Source organism: Schistocerca nitens, chromosome 4 (genome assembly GCF_023898315.1).
Source record: "Schistocerca nitens isolate TAMUIC-IGC-003100 chromosome 4, iqSchNite1.1, whole genome shotgun sequence".
NCBI classification, from domain to species: domain Eukaryota; kingdom Metazoa; phylum Arthropoda; class Insecta; order Orthoptera; family Acrididae; genus Schistocerca; species Schistocerca nitens.
The window spans coordinates 384599407-384616333 of NC_064617.1; the positions used below are offsets into that span (position 1 = coordinate 384599407).

A 16927-nucleotide genomic window follows, 5' to 3' on the forward strand; every position below is an offset into this window, starting at 1 on the left:
TTTCTACGAGGTTAGGTCTGTTTCCTGTCAACAAATCTACTGTATTTCTGTTTCACAGGAATTTTTCCATTTGTCATCCACCATCCAACTATAAACCTGTATTTTCTCAATCAGTGGAAATGATTCTCTCTTCCAACCACTACAGCAAAACTTGGAAACAGATGTACCAGAACATGGATGTTTTCTCAAAAGTTATTAGCCGCTTCTGTGACTTAGCCTAGTAGCTGGTAAAAAGGATACAATTCATATTTTGTGTCATTTGTGATTTTTACTTTTATCTCTTTTACGTTTGTTATTCATGCTCAAAGCATTTCACACACAGACTCAATTTTTAACTCGGTTGGCTTAAGATTCTTGCCAACAGCCCCATAGATACTACCTCATGTCCTAAAGAGTCTATCTTTTTCATAAACATTTATGTTTGCACTTGCTGTGCTCATTTTCTGGTTTTAGCTATCTCTCTGCACTGAGTATTGTGTGTGTTCCAGAGCTTTTTCATAGTGCTTCAAACTGTGACACTTTTTTGTGAATGTGTTGCAATGATATGGCCTACTTCCGGGCTGCTACATGTCAGGATGGGCAAGAGAAATGGTGAAGGAGAAGGCAGATTCCTGCTACAGCTTGCAGTTAAACAGTGGTAATATTGACAGATGTTCATTCAAGCATCCTTCTACAGCTCGCCTCAGGGCTGGACTGTGTGTGCGCAAATGCAGTCAATTGCAGAATGTGCTGACATGTCAACCATGCTGGTGACATCCATTGTCCTCGGTTGCGGGTGGCAGCTGCCACGATGCTGTGTGGGTGGCCCACAGTCGTAGATGAGCGTACTCCACAAGGTCCTATGGAGTTGTCAGCAAGCCACTCCCAAGTGTACTCATCCCCATCTCATGTGCTTGGGTGTGATGGCCAACCCTAGATGTCCTAATGCCAAGCAGCAATGCCGTGGTCACCTCCCAGGGTTAGACCAGGATAGCGGCCAATGACATCTTTAAGTGGTTAGGAGGCTGCACCTAACCTAGCTGTAATGGAAACAGCTTTCAGTCCATTGGCCCAAGTCCCTCCAAGGGCGGAGGCTGGCCAGAAGCAAGCTCCCTGTATCTGTTGAGATTTCCCCAAGTCTCACAGCCACCACACCACAGTTATGGTGCATCTAGCCAGAACTTGATGAGTTAATCAGTGGGCAGGTTATGAGCCAATCTTCATCACCCAGTGGTAGCTATGGTTTCTCTGAAGCACAAATGCCAGTCATTCTCCCTGTTTCAAACTCGGGCAGAATGGTGGCTCGACTGAATGCCTTGAGCCCCTAAGTATTCGTGATTGTACGCACCATGGCCATGACCAGTGTAGCAATCCCATCTGGCCAGGACATTGTGAGGTACAGTCAACAATAGTGTCCAAAGGCTTAGTTGATTAGCACATTGCCCAAGCTGGCCTCCACTGCGTGGCCATGGCCGCAAACATTTACGATTCGCATGCCCAACTTTCTCGGGGCACAGTGCGGTACACCTCACCTCTTTACTGACAGCAACAGCAAACTTTAACCATTATCTCTCCTTCGTGGATTTCTCCACCACTCTTAAAGTGCAGTTTCCAGAACCTTATTACAATATAATCCTTAATCTTTCACAATTTAAATACAGTTGTTTTATTTATATCAACTGTTCCATTGTTGGATCTATAGACTGTTCGCATCTGTATTTATTACAGAAATAAAATATCCAAATACGTAAAAACTGGTAGCTGAAGTGCTTATCAATATTAATCTTGTCCTGACATTTTTCATGAAAATTTTGAACCTGTTGTAACATCTAGTCCACTGAAATTTCCTCTTGCTGTAACTCAGTAAATTTGTGTAATGAATGCGTAAGTTCAGGTTTGAAGGTAGCATTAAGGTAAGTTAAAATTCGGATGGGTGATGCCTGTAATGACCCTTCCAGCCAACATAATGTATCCTGCATCAGTGCCATGACAGTTGTACCAGTGAGCATAGCTGGAAGGTGAAAATCGTTCCCGACTATCTTGCAGATTGTACCATTAATAACACTAGCTCCCTTTTTCATAGCAATTTGCCAACACGATCTCTGGCAAGAAGACCAAGTACAGCCTTCGAATCCGAAGACATGTGGTCAAGATTACCTTTTCACAATTTGTCTCATTTGTTTTGCTCCAAAAACATACTTCCCTCATATCAGTCTGTCTGGACACAACACCACTCCCTTGAGTGCACTTCTCCAAATCTGTTAACAATAAGTAGAAAACAAGAAACAAAAACAAAGAAACCTGGCAATAACCCTACAACAGTAAAAGAAAAATATGTGTGGCAATTACATGAAAACACTAAATCCATCTCCAAACACAACACAATGGACAACACTTTCACAAACTCAAATACTAATAATAAACCTAACACCAACATAACATTGCAAAGAATTATGTGACCTCAAAGCGTAAGGTCCATGTGCCCTATGTTGTGTGACCACTAGAGAATCCTTCTTTCTGCCTGCTTCACCTTTGCATACTGGGTCGGTCGCAGGTAACTGTAGTAGCCATCAATCTTTAAATGGTTTTACCAAATACACGTTAACGATAGATGTTTTTGTAGGAAAATATATCTTTACATTAACCAGTGAGAGCATCTCCATGACCAGATATGGTGTGTGATATTTGGCCAAGAGCTACTTTTCCTTTCCTTGTTGTTGTTGTTGTTGTTGTGGTCTTCAGTCCTGAGACTGGTTTGATGCAGCTCTCCATGCCATACAGTAAAGCTGCATGCCCTCGGGAAAAATTACGGCTGTAGTTTCCCCTTGCTTTCAGCCGTTCGCAGTACCAGTTCGCAGTACAGAATGGAAATACCAGTTGCAAAAACTGTAATATTACAGGGATATAGAATGGCTGCCCAATACTTACCTCCTGGAGGGAGGAAGGTGGGTCAGTCAGACCCTGTGTTGAGGAAATCCAGCTGCTGTGAGGGCGCGAGGTGACAAATGTGAAGGGCAAGAGCTCAGAGGTAATGAGATTGTGTCTCAAGGGCTTAAACTCTTTAGTTCCACTCAACCTGTGGCCTGAATGAACTGTCCCTCCTTCCCAATCTAATCTTTTTTTCTCACGGGCAAAGGGCTAACATTTCTGAAAGCTACAATCCTTTTCTTTCTCCCTTTTGCGTCACAACAGGTATTTTACCTTCCGAGGATAAGTACTGGCCATCTAATATGTCCCCTCATGTTTTTAAAATGTACAGTAAGGTGCAATTGATGATTGTAACACAAACAACAGTGCTCTAGTGCAGGTAAGTATCCTGTTTTACAATAAAATATTGGAAGGGTTGTAGTAGTTTAACATTAGGATCACCATTAACATTATTTTGTCATCATTACTTTTCCCCTCTATATTTATTCTTTTTTATTAATAAAATTGTCAATGCTTAGAACTTTCCTTAGTGACCAATATTCAGCTGCCCTACACAATATTGCGATAGTTTGCCCATGAGCCTATTTGATTGTTCCTGCCATTTCAGGGCCTTCTCCATACTTCCTGTATTCTTGTTGCAAACTTCTTTACTGATTCACAATCCCAACCCAATTTAGGACAAAAAATATGAAACAGGGATGGCATCTTCATCGCATACACCAACCCAGGTGGTGACATGCCCGTTCCCATTCAAATCTTAAGAGTTGTGTGCTCAAACCACATACAGAATATAGGTCATCCTAGTCATCTTGTCTGGCATTTATGTAGAAGCTTAACATCTTTGAAGTGGTCTTGTGAACACACTCCATCCTATTGTTGGTTTGAGGGTGGAATGGGCTTGTTCATTACTTCCAGATACGTGATGCATGGCATAGCTGTTTCATAAATTCTGAATCAAAGTTCGTACCCTAATCCATGACTAAGATATCGCACACTCCAAACTTCAGTATCCAACTGTTAACTAATGCCTGTGCCATGGTACTGGCTGGCATAACCATTACTATAAGCCATGAAAAATGATCAGGTTCTCTACACAACAAATAATCATGTATGTTAAAGTGCGGCTGTGAAACAAAAGTCTGACAATCTTTATACTCTGCCTGTGCTTTCTGCCACTCCAACTTTTTCCCAATGTACTCAACATTCCCAATTTGTGAGTTAAAGTGCCTGCGTTCATGTTTTTTCTACACGGCTTATGGGTGACCTCATAATCAAACTAGCTAACCTTGAGAGCCTAACGTGTTAGACGACTAGATGGGTCTTTCAGAACAAGCAACCATTTCAGTAATACATGATCGGTCACAACCTTAAACCTTCAATGATACAAGTGAAACAGGAAATATGCAATACCATATATGACTGCTGACACTTCCTTCTCGGTTGTCTAATAGTTATGTTCCATCTTATTTAACTGCCTTGAAGTGTACTCTACTGGATGCTCCTGTCCATTAAACATCTGACCAAAATACAGTTGATTGCTTCATTCAAAGTGTCACATGATGAACTGATTTTCAAAATATGGGAAAACCCAATACCGGGTGCAAACTCTATGCCTCCTTCAGTTTCTCAAACATTAGCAGACTCCCTTGTGCCCAATGAAAATTTATACTCTTTGTAAGTAATCTGTTCAATGGTTCAGCTATTTTTGCGAAATCCATTATGAATCTATAGTGGTAGTTACACAAACCACCAAACAACTGTATCTGTTCAGTTGGTCATGGCTTTGGGAAAATAAGTCAAGTTATGGCTCTGATCCATGCTCAGTGTCAAATGTGCTGACCAAAATCTACTACACACATCCTACAACCATTTCATATGCTCCCATATTTCCTTTGAATAAATTATCATGTAATCTAAAAAAACACCATACAGGCTTTAGGCTTTAATCCTCATAAAACTCCATTCAGTAACCACTGAAAAAGTAGCAGGTGCATTTTTATAACCAAACAGCATCTGCTTGTACTGATAATGACCACGTGGTGCCGTAAATGCTGTCTCTAGCCCATCCTCAAGTGTTCTTCTAACTGATGATAATCACTTCTGAGATCCAGTGTAGTAAAGTAATGACACTGGCCAAAATTATCCAAGCTTTCCGTAATATTAGGGATTGGAGAAGCACCTATAATGGTCTGTGCATTCAGAAACCTGTAACCACAGCAAAACAAATATTTCTTCATTCTATCCAATAATTTCTTGGGGATAATAACTGTATTTGCACTCCAGGACTGTCATTAGGTTCTGTGATTCCACCTCGTAGTTGGTGTTCAATGAACTACTCCATTAGTGCTCTTGTCCGTGACAAGAATTTTTGCTGTGTGCCAGGCCGGCACATTTGCTAGGTTTATAGTGATACATTGTATCTTATGAGAGGATGTCCATGAGACATCAGAGAAAACAACTAGTCCAGCTGTCGGATGCAGCTCTGGTCTCCCACTGTGGAGCCAGCAGCCTGATGTGTGCCTGGTTCTCAGGCGAACATGTAATATGTCTGCATGTCCACGAGCTAACACATCGACGAGTGCCTTGAGTCTCATTAGTTGTGTCTGAACTCCTGTATGAGCTAGCTGTTGGGGTCTCGTCAAGAGTGCTGAATTCAGTATAGACTGTGAAGTTTTGATTGCATAGGTGTGGAAGAACAACCAATCTTGTAGAACAAGACAACAGAAGACTATATAAGGACAGATGACTGACTTTGGAAGGATGTACCTGTACACCTCAAAGTTTTTCAGATGCTGGGAGATAAAGAAAGAAATGATATAGGTATGTAGTTTAATGTCATCTCATATTTATTTTGTTTAATGTTCAGTAATATACAAACATGTTCTCTGTGTACTTATTGTGTTTTTCACGTAATGTTTGAATCAGTCTATGTTAGGCGAAGTTACTCTGCCATGGAATTTTTCCAGATTCAGAAACAAAGTAACTGATTTCTGAGTTCTCGTAGTTCAGAGTCTATGTCTATAGTCATTCAGCACTTGTAGTAGTAAATCCTCCTCCTTTATGGATGAAATTGCCTTCACTGTGTCAGCTGCAAAAAAAGTGGAGACATTCAAAGGTCATTGATAAATCCTCCATTTACTGGCCGTAATGCCAACACACACACTAAAAATCTTCTTGCTTTACTTAAGCAATAGTAAAAAATACACTTATTGAGGTCAAGTTCTTGGCCACCATAGGGACGAAGTAAACTGTTATGCAATGCAAATGCTTCATCTCCGATAATACATAAGGAATTTCCCTCAGAATATTCAGGAGTGGCCTGGGAGGAGATAGTTCAGTGTGTTCCTCTGCAGTCTTTTCCATAAAGATGCTTCTTTAAATACACTTGCGTCACAGTCTTTATCGTGAGCAGCAACGTTCACAAAAAAAAAGAATTATAATTTGCATCCACTGCTACCATCAGGACTGATGAATGGTAACTTTTATAACTGAAAAACATTGAATCACTTTCTTATTGTTCGGTAATACTGATGGGCTTACCATCAATGGCTCCTATCCAGTTTGGAAAATTTGCAGTAATTTCAAACTGACATGCCATAGTGATCCAGTCATGTTCCTCTGGAATGGCCCATATAGTGCCACAAAATAACAACCACATCGTCATGCAAACCTCACGTACAATCCTACTAATGGCTTTTATTCCCAGTCTGAATGGTAATGGAGATCAGTGAGTGTTTTCTGTTGCAAGTTACCTGAAATAATAAAAATTACAATGTTTTGTTTCTATTCGTTTTTTTTTTCTTTTTTCAAGGAAAGAGGCTAATAAAAATGGGTTAATGTCAGAGCTAATTGAATGAAATGTCACAGAAAATTAAACAGAATAGGAGCGGTTCTGGAGAAAACACGAATGTGTGTTTTATGACTAACTAAAATTTCTGTTAAAAATAATACATAGACAAGAAAGTTCTGCAAATATGCTGTATAATAGTGACAATGTAAACCCTGCTGATTCGCAGAGCGAAAAACATTGTCACTAATGCAAAGATAACCCACAGAAAAACAAGAAAGCTACAAATGAATTGTACAGGAAAATGCCATCATTGATTCATATATTGAGTGGGGTCAAAGAAGCAGCATAGCAGAGCCCTGCTAATCCAAACTCCGGTAATCCAAACATGAAAAATGTTAGTGTAAGTATGGAAAACTGTGCAGTAAACCGCTGTAAATACACACTTTTTTAATTTACACAGTACATTAAACATGTATTAGAAAAATTGGCATGAAAACGTTAGGTTTAAACAATGCATAACAATGAAAGAAAAGCTGTCAAACTTAATAAAATACAGCAGACATTTTATCCCTACTTTTTATATGACAAAAACTCAGCCATTGTTTTTTGGCGTAATGAAGACAGTCTGTTATATGATGCATAGTTGCACCATCGTCTCCTAAACATCAAATCAGCAGGTGTAACACTGTCCTTTGGCACTTTCAGGCTCATTGCCACTTCTGTCATAGCAGTCCACTTCTTCCTGGTTTTTAGTCACAGCAGCATCAGTAAGGTTCTCCACACGTACCCCATCCACTCGTCGACATCTCCTTCACTAGCTTCTTCACATCCAGGGATTGTATCATTTGTAGTAGATTTTCCACTAGGTTGACCTGTAATTCAAGAGATGTCCAGAGTTTTCTGAGAGTATTTTCTGAAATATTCTGCCATACCTCAGCAGCCCAATAAACAACATCCTTCACATTGGTATTTTTCATTTTGTACACTAAATGAATGCTATCATCTGCATTCTTAAAAATTGTTTTCTGTATATCAGTTTTAATGTTTGCAGTACGCTCTGGGCCACCGACTGTAGAAGTGGTGTAACATTCAGCGCCAAAAACTGCGCCACAATATCTCCATCACATAAATGGCGCATTATCAATCAAAAGGATTGCACGGAGAGACAAATGATTTAACCTTAGAAAACCATCGAACAGAGGAACAAACTGGCCATGAAACCATTCTTTCAACAGCTTACCATCCATCCATGCTTTTTTCTGGTTGCAATAATATACCGGCAGGGACTTCATAAAGCTCTGGGCCTAGCAGATTTGCCGATCAGCATTAAAGGCGGCTTGTGATTACCAGCAGCTTTGCTGCACGTAAATAAAGTCACAGGATCTTTGCACATTTTAAAACCAGGAGCTTGGTCTTCTGCTTTTTATGCCAGGCTTTTTGTTGGCAACGCCCTAAAATTAAGGCCAGTTTCGTCAGCGTTATAAATTTGTTGTGGAGAATACTTTCCCTCTCTTTTTATTTTTTTCAAACTCACCCAAGTATTCCTTCGCTGCTTCACGGTCAGAAGAAAGCAGCATCTCTCCAGCAATTGTTAGATGACGGATTCCGTGACATTTATTGAATCTGTTCAGGTAAACAGCTTTCTCCTGAACCAGTGCTCCACCCAAAGGAGTTCCCCTTTCTCTTTCCTGCGTAAACTAAAGGAAAAGAGCTTCATCCACTTTATCGTACAGGGACTGTTTCAAAGTCTGCCGAATTTCGAGTGTTTTTCCCGAAGATGTTGCACAGGACTGTTCAAGCTTCACTCAGTTCTCCTTCCAATCACAAAAGGTTGCTTTACCAACACCCAGCTCCGTTGCCAGCTTAGATACATTCTCACCATTGTCTATCCGCTTCAAAGCATTCAGTTTATCTTTGAAAGTTAATGATGTATGTTTTCGTTTACTCATGACGAAAATACGTACACCGCTACACCTGAACGAATACAACACAACTGTTACGCGTGCCAGCGATCGATAACTAACATAACCAAACGCTTTGCCAGCCAACTCGCAGGGCAATGACCACAGATGCTATAAAGGTCTCAACAATGCACAACAACAAGTGCAGGAAGTGAGAGTGAGCCATTTTTCCCACACTTGTTACCGTGGTGTACCTACTTCATTCTATAAACTCATCACTGTAATTCCAGCTAATCAGAACAAGGTCCAGTCCCTATTAGTTCGGATTAACGGGACTCTACTGTATGTCTTTATTTAAAGGGATTACATTAATTGTGGACAAATTTTTTGATGAAAATATCGTAGATTTCCAATATGAAGTCATAAAGTCTTATTAAAAGAGTTATGTCAAAATAACAAATCAGAAGTACGCATCAGCAATCTCTCAACATTTCCTAGAGTCATGGAGTACATGAAAACCAATCTTTTGACGGTACGTCGTCATACCAATCATCACAGCCTACTCAGCATAAATTCTATTTGAGTCCTACTTCCACATGTCTAATGTTTAAGAAACTTTCGATTTTTGGAAAAATTTGAACAGTGATATTTCATCTTAATATAAAACAGATAACGTTATTCACTGATCTTCAACTTGGTCTAAAGACAGTTGTATGTAAATTGCGGTGTTCCTTTTTGCACAGAAAATAAATATTTTCTAATAAGTAAAATTCAGTTTGTTGTGTATTCACATCAGTGTCACTGCAAGCATTTCAGGAGGAGTTGTTTCACATGCTAGTGTCTTCATGTTGCATGAGTTTGCAAAATTGACAATAATTTGTCAAACATGGTTTTTGATACATTGAAGAATTTAACATGATTTGTATCGCCCTCTCATAGTTTTTCATATAGTTCAAATTTAAATAGATCTTATAACACAGGATGCATCCAACACTTTCTACATTGACACTTTTTCTTTTTATAAAAATAATAGAACAATGAGAGTGCTAGCATCCATATTATCAATCCTACCACTCCACTGCAAAGAGCTTGACTGCAGCATTTCCGGTGTGCCTGCCATCTCCGTGGACGAGGCTGCCTATTTTTTTTACTGGCTGGCAGAAACACTGACCAAGCGAAAATTCTTGTCATGGACAAGCACCCGTAGCAGCTGTAAATGTCCCGGTATGTGATACAGTTTCTTATGATTCAGTGTACTATTCCTTTTGGCATACAGTGCTGAGTTACCTGCGTTTCTGGTAACCATCCATCTGTACAAAACAAGTCGTTTGCTTCAACAATACCTCTTTCACAGCTGTGCAATCATTGCCCTTCAGACGATCCCCTTCTTGCTGCTGTATCAGATGTTTGCTGTGGATTACATTCAGACTCGACCTATTAAAGTCTTATTCCTCTAGCACTCCTAGAATGTGGCTATAACTTTCAACAGACTGACCTCGCCGCTGCCTGAGTTATCTATGCTAACTGGAACCATATGTTCCTAATTAACCGTACTTGTGTGCATTATGCTCCTGTGCACAAAACAGTGTGAACTGTCCAACTCTTCTTTGCTTGAGAGTGGCTCAACCACGTACACAGCCCCACGTGGTAAATTGGTACCCCACTGGAATTCACACTACTATTTCTGTACCTGCTGGTATTTTATCCTGCTGATCAATCTTCAGTAAAGTTATCTATAGTTTAGTTGGCATCACCTTCATGACAGATGAGCCCTGCAACATGCCTTTATTTGCAACTGTATCACCCATGTGAAAGAGTCTCCCACTGAGCTCAATCGTGTGTTGCTGAAGATAAATCCTAGCATGATATTTGTCGAGAAAATCTAGCCTGAGAAGCACTGGATATGTTCACCCACATGTGGCAAAACATCCAAGTGTTCGGTAAACTTAGTTTTCCCAATAGTAAACTCAAGTACCGTCCTGCACAATGGTCTTCTATCGCGAACCCCACGTATCTTAAATCACAGTGGCCCGAGTCTCCTCCTGCTCACCAGGCCCAGACTGGTAATGGACATATGCGCCCCTGTATCTACGACAAACAACTGTTCCACAGCACTCACTAAGCAGAATACTGTCTGTGCACGAATTTGCGCTTTTTTAACATCTACTGGGACTGTTTTTCAACAATCGAAGCTTAACAGCCACTTCTCCCGACAGTGCTTCCTATTCTGACAATCTGAAGCTTGGTAGCCGTTTTCCCCGTATGAGTAACACTCTGGGTGCCTACACTGTTTCTGCATATGGCCCTTACATTCATACCTGTAACAGTTGACTTCCAAAGTGAATAAATGGTGATGTACCTGTTGCTGCATGCAAAATATTCTCCTGCAATTCTAAAAGATGCTGTTAAATCACTAGGATTCTCATTGTAAATCTTCATGACATTTCTGCGAGTATGCCATGCAAGAAAATGTCTAATCATCTGTTTTCTGCTTCCTGCAGTAACACCTTATTGCCCTCCACATTCTAGGTAGGAACATACATCTGCACATTGACTTTGCGGATACTGCCCGAAAATACTTCCAGTGACTCATTACGTTCCAATGACAAAGTGCTGAGCTCATTGCAAAAAAAAAAAAAAAAAAAGAAAAAAAACTGTGTGCAACTTTGTTTTTGGCAACGCCGGTGTAATCTAACGACTAACTGTTGAAATGACTGTGCTTTACTGAGCGTTTACAACACATTTGAGCTGGCTTCCCCTACAAATCGCAAGTTCGCCACACAAAGGGTTACTTCGTCTGACCAACCACTTATTGCAGCTGTAGTGGTAACATCACTAATGAATACTGCTTGTTTTATTGAAAGGAGATTGATGAGTGCAGCTGCAGCTGGATCGAAAGAATAAGAAGAAGAACCCATCCTCAACTCTGCCTTATTTTCCCCACAACTCAGACTGTGATTGAACCTGAGTAGCTTTCAAAGCCTCAAATCTATGAAGGAGTTCCTCATACTCCTGCTTCTGGCAAGAATTTTTATTTGTTACATGTGAACTTTATCTGTTTGAGCAGCAACAGACTCTGTAATAGCAATAACTGAGAACAGATATTGAATCAAACATAAAGTGAGACTCACCATACATCACTCTGTTGAGCCAATAGTGCTGAACTGGAGGTATGTGAAGTGGCGCTGCTTGTATTTACATACAAGCAAAGTACCCTATCAGACTATTCTACACCAAATCCCAGTGTTTGGATACCTAACAATCACTTCTCTCACCAAATCATGGGTTTTGACCGTTGGACACTTTTCAATAATACATGTTTTGTCGGGATGTGTAAAAACTGCTTACAGACACCAACTGCAATGGCCCAGGCTATGTTGACCACTACACATCAGGATAGGTGACAGAAATAGTGAGGGAGAGGGCAAGTTCATGCCACAGCCTGCACTTAAACAGTTTATTCAAGCATCCTTACACAGCTCTCTGACCTCTCTCAGGGCTGCACTATGTGCATGTAAATGCAGCTGGTTGCAGAATGTGTTGACACCCTGATCATGCCAGTGATATCCATTGTCATGAGATGCAGGCGGCAGCTGTCATGGTGCCATGTGGGTTGCCTGCAGGCGTAGACGAGTGCAGCCTGTCCAAAACCTATGGAACTGTGTCACCTCAACACCTCTCATCCCCATGTTGCGTTCTTAGGTGCGATAGCCGACACTATACCCGAAACAGAATAACAAAGTGATTGGCAGTAAAGCACAGCTGAGTGTAGAAGGGGACGATGTTGTCAGTTTGCCAGTGCATGCGCATGCATTATGATTGTAGGAGCATCAGCTATGCGGTTTCTTAATAGACTAACTTCTCACGCTGCCTTTTAACGGGCGGCATTGAGTTCACTTTACAGGATCATTATATCCTTGTGGCTTAACAAACGACTCCTATATATAAAACGATGTCATGTTCCTATTACTTGTATACCCCACCAAAAGCAACAGGAGGAACACTGTTTTTACAATTATCAGAATGAATCACGTTCAGTTGTCGTATTTGCATGTAAAGGGTGTTAAAATGCATCTGAAACATTCATTTAAATGCATCAACTTACAACATTAAAATAATATAAACTGCTTGAATACTTACCAGTGACTGTTGTGTGTATGCAGTGTGTCACACTTGTGCGAAGGAGAATTCCTTCAGAACGAGATGAGATCTATTGTGCAACTGCAGTACACACCATTCAGTCAATAATACAAAAAAATAAAAACTAATTAAGGCAAAGGGTTCAGAATCTCACTCTTCCTTGACACTGTTGTTGTTGGAGATCTCGTTCATGGACGAGCCACCAGAATTGCTCAAGGATGTAATTAAATTTTCTATATATTACTCTCAACACACACTTCACTTTTCCACACTTCTCTAACAACCGTTTCTGTGTGGCGTACAACATTTCTCCACTTCGTTATTTGTGTCACTCCTTCCTTTAACATTCTTTGAATTTCTGTGACAGTGAGGCTTTTGTTATTTGTTGCCACATAATTTTTAATTTGTACTCAAATAATTTCAATGTTGTTAAAGTGGCAGTGGTATGGTGGAAGCCTAACCACCCTGTGGCCATGTTCTTTAGCTACCTCGTCCACAACTTATGAAACTGTGGTTTATTTTTCTTTACTATTTCCATGAGCTCTGCCTTACATAAATCATCCTTAATTTTCACAAAATGGCATTTCAACCATTCAACACTGTCACCTTTTTTTGCCATCATTAGAGCTGTATCTTTAATAACTGTATGGTATGTGGCATTATCCATTAAAATGACAAAGGGCCTATTTAAGTTTCCCAGTATTTGCCCTTTGAGTCACTTCAGAAAACTGTCGTGGTTCATCTCCTCACGGTAGTCATTTGTGTCCCTCGATTTGTAAATGAGTAGACAGTTAGGTAGAAAACCAGATGCAGTTCCAGCTATAATTATTGAACCTTTTCCAGCGGGACAGCAATACTTTCACATATGCTATCATCTGTCCAGTCTTTTCTGACAGAATGATTGGCGTTTATCCAGGTTTCGTGAAGCCACACAATGTCTGCAAACGGCACTTTAACTATAGTTCTTAAAAATCAACAACGCCATGCTACAATGCCGCTCTTCCACTATAAATTTCCATCCATTAATTTTTTTTACGGCGAAAACCGAGAGCTATGACACCCGTTCAACAAAGACGTTTTGCTGCCACTGAATAACTCTGCCTCGCGAAGAGTAATTCAAGAGTTTTGTAACAGTTGGATGTTGTTTTCTCTTGTAAAGGTGCGTGTCCACTAGCAAGTAACTTCTGCAAGTCCTTGCTGAGGTGTTTACATTAGTACTTGCGCAAGTTGACTTCTGCAAGTCGCCTCGGCAAGTTAATTTCACGAACTTGCTGCAATTACTTGCGGAAGTGTATCCACTACAGTTCGCGTTGTGAGACAGGCAAGTTGTAGATTTCAATGTCGTGTGCACAAACCAGAGCAGCCGCCAGTGTTGTTGTATTGTTATTGTTAAAGAAAAAGTTATGAAAAAGAGAAGTGTTTGGGTAGCGAAATGGATACAGAGACGTTCATGCTCAAGTTTCCAAGAAACACTACTGAATGAACTGAAATCAGAGGACTTTGCTCAGATTACAAACTTTCTGAGAAAGTCTTTTGCAAGTTTTGAACACCTCTTGTCAATTGTAGAAGTAAATATTCGGAAACAGGATACAAATATGCGGCGAGCTAAATCACCAAGATATCGTCTTTTAATTACCGGTACTCTTCGATTTTTAGCCACAGGTAAGAGACTAAAACACGTAAATGTCAAATAAATATTTATTGTCGATAGTCGTACATTTATATTTATTTCATTGAATTACTTTGTTTTTATTTTTAGGCCATAGTTTTCACTCTTTGATGTACCTTTTCCGAGTACCCGTTTGCACAATCTCTCAAGTTGTTACGGACTGCTGTGTGGCTCTATATGAATGTTTGAAAAGAGAATATTTCAAGATTAGTGTTTTGATGATGCCACGTAGTCTCCAAACACCTGACGTTCATCAACAGTTTTGTGCATCGCTCCTAATGCCTTATTTAGAATAGTGTCTGAAATTTCCTCGGTATTTTTTTTTTCCTTCTTTTCTTTTCAAAATTCTTCTTTCCTGTGCTTTCTCCTAGACTGTATCTGTCTCACACTCATTATCTTCCCTGGCGTTTTCTGATCCCTAAAATAAACATTGTAATGTAATATTTATCTTGAAAGGGAGAAATTTTAGATATAATTTTGTTTTCTATAATTTTACGTACCTTCAACAGAAGAAGAATGAATACGAATCGCTACTGGTTTTCAGAATAGATGAGATTCTCCCAGCTTGTATTGGCGCTATGGATCAAAAACATACAGTCATACAGGCTCCCAAGAAAGAAGGCAGTGTGTACGGTACTTTAATTATAAAGGGAACCATAGTATTGTGCTATTGGCACTGATTGGACCTGACTACAGAGTTATATACTTCGATGTGGGCAGTAATTGTAGAATATCGCCGGCCGCGGTGACCGTGCGGTTCTGGCGCTGCAGTCCGGAACCGCGGGACTGCTACGGTCGCAGGTTCGAATCCTGCCTCGGGCATGGGTGTATGTGATGTCCTTAGGTTAGTTAGGTTTAAGTAGTTCTAGGGGACTTATGACCTAAGATATTGAGTCCCATAGTGCTCAGAGCCATTTTTTTTGTAGAATACCTGATGGTGGAGCTTTTAATAATTGTAGATTGTCAGATTGTCTTGAGTCTAATTCTTCGACTGAACCAGTTCCTCGAAATTTACCCGGTAGAACTGTGCAGATACCTTATGTCATTGTTGCTGATGATGCATTTGCTCTAAAAAATTATATTATGGAGCCCCACCCTTTTAGAGGCCAACCAGTGCAAAATTGTACGTTTAACTATCGGCTCTCTCGAGCAAGAAATGTGTCTGAAGGGGAAGTAGCCTGGAAATACAGACTCCTTTAAATTTCAATTGATTTCTGTTCGGTTGAAAAAAAAAATACGCATTGGAAATTATTGCGTCAGAATTCGACACTACAGAGCCAGAAATAAGGAAAAAATCATAATTTGCGTACGCAGTATAATCAAGAACTAAATAAATCGAAGAAAAAGTGGACAAAGTTCAGACGACTTATATAAAAGTAAATGGAAATTCTTTGATTCCATGAAATTTGTTTCGTTCCTACATACCGAAAGAAACCCAAGATAACATGGTAAGTGAAACAAATTTAATATTCTGCATATAGCAATTTATGTTTATACTCTCATCAGAAATAGGGCTGTGTGCAACCCGTAGACCCTTACATCACTCTCCCAAGAGAAAAAGAGCAACCACAGGTGGCTCAAAACGACCTCCTGGGCGTTATGAATCTATTTCGCCGTTTGTGGCATCAGAAGGCATTGCACCATGTATTTCATTTGCAGACACAGTAACGTTCGGTACAGAGAAGCGTGCCTTCAAGATGAAAATTTCATACATGACAAATGCTGTTGACAAAAGATACATTAGCAAAATCAATAAAAACACAATACTGACTCTCGAGTATGCATTAACATTACCGGATGAATCGAAGGACTTAATTCTATTTGCTGCTTCAGTGAAATTTAACTCATTATTTGAAGAGATTACATTTTTATGGATGTCCTTAATTAAATTATTGTCTTCAGAAAAACTTGATAAGGAATGCTTTCCATATGTTAATATGTATGAATCATTGTAATAAACAGATAACATTCTAGTTAATGACAAATATCCAATTGCATGAATTGTAGTTGGTAACACACTAGGTACATCAAATAGTTCACATGATAAATCACAATGTGTGGCATTCAAGATTAATCCACTATTGTTCAATTTTAGCGTAAAGGGTAGCTCGGGTGTATAATATTTTTTTACATGTAAATGTGACATCAAGGGTGGAGTGAAATGAGAAAATTATACCTTCAGAACATCGTTTAAGAAATTGATGATAAAGATGCGTTAAAATTCTAGTGCAATCATCTCTTGGGGGATGATTCATAAATAATTCTTTCTCTCAGCTGTACGGTCTACTGTCTAAGAATACTGCTGATTCAGGGCAAATTAACTTATGACTACGTTTATACACATACAAATCATTTTTCATTTAGGGACACAAAATATCTTCGATCCTTGCTGATCAATAGATAACCATTCAGTACATACTTTACATGAATACCTGCCTGTCTCCATTTCACAGGGGTAAGTATAATCTTGTACATTTCGAAATTATGCTTTGATCTAGCGATGGGAATAGAAACAATAAC

The 16927-nt window shown here is 39.7% G+C and overlaps 1 long non-coding RNA gene across 1 annotated transcript in view; it reads right to left on the minus strand.

The window, feature by feature from the left end:
- Positions 1-5747: 5747 nt before the first annotated feature.
- LOC126251945 (uncharacterized) overlaps positions 5748-16927 on the minus strand; it is a 40125-nt gene continuing 28945 nt past the window's right edge. The window contains exons 2-3 of the long non-coding RNA XR_007545808.1: positions 6448-6659; positions 5748-5995 (exon numbers count right to left, since the gene is read on the minus strand). This is a non-coding gene — a long non-coding RNA (uncharacterized LOC126251945). The remainder of the gene's footprint in view (positions 5996-6447; positions 6660-16927) is intronic.